This window comes from Phoca vitulina, unplaced genomic scaffold, assembly GCF_004348235.1.
Source record: "Phoca vitulina isolate PV1807 unplaced genomic scaffold, GSC_HSeal_1.0 scaffold9, whole genome shotgun sequence".
NCBI classification, from domain to species: Eukaryota; Metazoa; Chordata; class Mammalia; order Carnivora; family Phocidae; genus Phoca; species Phoca vitulina.
Genome location: NW_022589712.1, coordinates 60,070,552 through 60,074,899, shown reverse-complemented (window position 1 = coordinate 60,074,899; position 4,348 = coordinate 60,070,552). Strand labels below are relative to the sequence as shown.

The following is a 4,348-nucleotide window of genomic DNA, read 5'->3' as shown; positions in this document are numbered from 1 at the left end:
GAGAGCTCACAACACTAGCATGAGCTCAAATTCCTCATATCAGGGAAGAGTTGAAGTAGGAGGAGGAAAAAGTAAAAAAAAGAAGTCTTATCTCCTACCTACCAGGGATTTCTCCCTCTATTTTTGTGTGCAGAGATCGGGCTAAATCCATACATGCCAACACTCAAGCTGAGAAAGTATCACTAACATCACTCTGCTTTCTATAGGATGCAAAAACTGATAGCTAAAAGGAATAAACTTCCAAGGCTCCCAAAGAAAGCCATACACAATTTTAATGGATGTAGTCTCATTCATAAGTTAAATACGCTGTAATACATAGAAACAGTATAAAACCAAGAAATGGTGAATGTACCTCATACTAGAGGCTCCAACACAAGGATTTGTGGGGCAGCATAAGACAGCAGGGGTGGAGAAAAACGCAGTGCCAACCATGGGCAGGATGTGGGATTCAGATCCATGGTCTGTGTGTGTCAAGGAAATGGGAGCTATCTGAATTACGGGGCTATAACTCCATCGAGAGATCCTGAGGACTGCATAAAACCACTTGAGCCTACAAAAATTACTACCCCATATTTCAGTCACCTGTGGTTTGTTCTATGAGTAATTTACTGGCTGCCTCTGCCCAGTATATCATGTCAAACTTCAAACTTTGGAGATTTCTTTGCAATTTGATCTGTCTTTTACCAGAGAATCTGTCCATTCCTGTAAGCAATCTTTATTGAGCATTTACTACATGAACTATGCTGTTGGAGAAGGGGATTATGCGGTTCCTTTCGGAACCCTAAACCCTTGAAGTTATCCAACAGCAGAAATCAGACATCCTACAGCCAACGAGAGAGCCCTGCCTGGGGAATAAATACCCCACAACGAGTGAAGCAAATGCTTGATGAGGGTGCAACTACACATGTTTGTAGGTGGCGTTCCCAGAGTGTTCCATCCTGTCTAAGAGTTTCCCGAAGCTAATACGCACTCCTAGGAAAAGCTGCAGCACAGTGACTTGTAGAAGCTGCTTTTAAGGAGAAAGCGGATGTTAAGACATAAGGCACATGCACCCAATCAGCCCACACCACCTGCCATCAAGCAGCTGCTGGAAAGCCTTGTCCTTCCCCACCACAAATGTGTTCCATGTCCATTTTAGCCCTTTAAAGACAGCTTTTTGCCTCCTGTATCCCTTCAGTGCTAATGGTATTTACCTGTCTAAGATGCTGACAGTGGAGATGGGGTCCTTGACAGTGGGGGTCATCTCAGAAGGATGAGGTTCCAGCAGTACCTTACACTTATCACCGCTCAGATCACGTGGTCTCTGGACCACCGTTCTTAAACATCCAATCTTCTGAAAGTCCTTTTAACCAAAGAAAGACACATTTCCTGCTTTCTGTGCCAGAGAGAGGGCACATCTGGAAGTGTGACGAGTTGGAAAAGTAAGTTACCGTCAGTATAGCAAAAGCAGGAGAACAGCAGAGAGAGGCACGGATGGCTCCCTCTCTTGCATTCTTGCGCCGGAAGAATTCCCCCCACCATGGGGTCCAAGCCATCTTATTTGTCCCTCTCTTGTGGTATTTATCAGCATCTATCTTTTACCGGAGTTTTATGTCTTACCTGCCAGTGAGTGTAGAGTCGGTGTCTGATTAAAGAAATGAAAGAGAACACCTTTCTCTTTGGCTGTCTCTCCTTGGGGGAAGTCTGGTGAAAAGAAGGCATTCAGCTGAGAAAACAGAAAAAAATCAACTACAGTCAACCATTTGTTATCTATGTGAATAGAAGAGAAAAAAATGCCAACAAAATTTGTTTTACAACAGCATCATCCCTTCAGTGGTGGAATGACAGGTAAAACAAAGTGGCAAATTCATAGTTTGGTAGCTCTGGGGTTTGGTGTGTGAGGATGGGAAGGGCAGCAGTGGGAAATATGGCAAGTGAGGGAGGCAGGTTCCAGGGCACGGAAAGACTTCCGTGCCTGTACTTTATCCTGAACGCTACAGAAGCCTCGTGGACACTTTCCCTTTTTGAGTAGCTTGGCAGTGCTCGCTTCGGCAGCACAAACACTAAAACTGGAACGATACAGAGATTAGCATGGCCCCTGCGCAAGGATGACATGCAAATTCGGGAATAGCTTGGCAGCAAGGCGGAGAACGGGTTTGAGGGAGGCGGACCAGAAGGAAGGAGCCTGGAGAGAAGACAGCAGCCCCAGAAGGTGAGGCTGAGCTGAGGAGGAGATGAATTCAAACTGGCTGCAGGAAGCAGAATCCACAGGACTGGGTGACTCCAGGGGTCTTGCTTAGCTACTGAGAGGCTCAGAAACACGGGGGGAAAGGGGATTATCAGCTCACATCTGGACAGGTGGAGACATCCACAGGCAGCATCCCACAGGCATATGTACGTGCGGGTCTGGGCTTAGAGATGGGGAAGTGTGCAGCATCTGTTTATAGAAGGTGGCCAGCAATGTGCGTGGTGAGCTCCTCTGGGCAGCAGGTGGTAGGAACCCTAAGAACCCTGCCACTTAGGGGTGTTTTCTCCTTTTTCAGTCATCCCCCCAGGAATTCCCTCTCTAAGGAGTCAAGGTGAATGAAGTGTGTGGGGCCAGTGGCCATGACCACCAGAAGTGAAGTGCATGAACCAGGGATACCCCGCATCTCAGACAGCCCCCAACAGAGAGCCAGGGTCTGTCTGAACATGGAACAAGGACCTGGTGGCAGGGTCTGCGTGTGTTCTAGAAGAAGGCAAAGCCCACCCAGTTGGCTGAGAATGATTCGGCAGAAGTTAATTAGGTCAAGTCATTTCTGCTTCAACACAAGCACCTCCATCCTCACAGCCCCTTCCTCAAGAGGTTGTGCGGTCTAGCCACACACCCACTAGAATGGTGTGGAGCCAGCGGCGCACGGCAGGGTCAAAGCCAGGCTCTTAGACGCCAGCTCTGCCGTTCCCTCGGCGGAGAGCCGGGACAAGTCAGTTAACCTCTCTTCACCTCGGTTTCCTCATCTGTGAACCAGACACGGTGCTGATGGTGAGGATGCTGAGGAAGGTGGTGGTGGTGACAGTGTCATGGGTGATGACAGTGTCAGTACCTGTCTCGCTGGGTCGTGGTGAAGCTTAAACGAGCTAAGGTACGTAGGTTGCCAAGAACATGGCGTTCGGCACGTAGTAAGTGATACGTAAATGTTAGCCGTTAGTAGCTGATTGGATCATGAAATTCCTCCTTTTGACATGATGAGAATCAACAAAGCAGGAGGTGAAATCACTTGACAGAGAAGTGGAATTCAACCGTGGGGGACGATGAAAGGAGATTTGACCTGGAAGGTACCTGAAGATCAACCTGCAAGAGCCCTCGTTTTGTATATGAGGACACCAGGTGTCCGGGCCAGGGAGTTGCTGAGACAGTATCCTAAAGACAGTGAAACATTATACAAATGCAGGGTGCTAAAGCCTTTTCATCTCTCTCCAGCCCATTTGCTTCCACCATGCCTTTGGGGGCTGCAGCGTCCCTTTCCCCCCCTTCACAAGTTCCAGTCCCGCATGGTTCCTCATGTTCGGTGTGGCTAACCCCAAACACCACTCCCCGCCCAACACCAGTGCCCCTTCTCCACATTTCCTACACCTGGCAGCGGGCGTCCCCAGTCTCCCAGCATTACCTCCTTACCGGGGTCCTCTCCTTCCCCACATCCAGGAGTCAGCATTTCCTGCGCTCTGTGGCTGGCGGCTCCCCCTCCTGATTCCCCCTGCACCCCTGCCCCACGTCTCGCCTCTACTCCAGCCGCTGAGATCAGGCCCAGCCGCTCTGTCCTGTCTGACTCGTCCTGCAGCCCTGCAGCTGGGCTGTCATCAGACACATCTTATTTACATACTCTTTCCCTGTGTTCGTCCCCTGCTCAGAAGCCCTCCTTACCTTCAGAGGGATGACTTCCAAACCATCCGGCCCAGTCTTCCTCCCCACTTCCCCCCTTCTTATGCTTGGGCCACCAGTGAATCTGGACTCGCTGACATCCCTGAGCAGTCCTAAAATGTCCACTCTTGGCCCTGGAACGCGCCGGCTGGCTAGAGGGAGGTCTGTGAGGGTGGAGAAGGAAGCAGCAAAGCTTCCACACAATAAATACAGGACACAGGAGGGCTGGGGGAGGGGCCCAGGGCTGCCCCCTGCCACGACAGCCCTTCCCTCAACTCTCCTCCTCCCTTTCGAGGCTGCCCGTGACATTGTTTTAGTCACGGTTTACCTGGATGTTTACATGCTGAGCTTGAGTTACCTAGTGTGCTTGCCCAGACCAAACACACCCCCGGGTAGGTGAACCTCCAATCTAACAGGCCCTCAACTGGAGATGACCCCCTAAGTCTTCACAACGAGCGCACCACTACCACG

General features: G+C 50.3%; 1 non-coding gene across 1 annotated transcript; it reads left to right on the top strand.

The window, feature by feature from the left end:
* Window positions 1-2,018: 2,018 nt before the first annotated feature.
* Window positions 2,019-2,122, top strand: LOC116634794. Its single transcript, XR_004300036.1, has one exon. It is a non-coding gene; the product is annotated as a U6 spliceosomal RNA (small nuclear RNA).
* The last annotated feature ends 2,226 nt before the right edge of the window (window positions 2,123-4,348 follow it).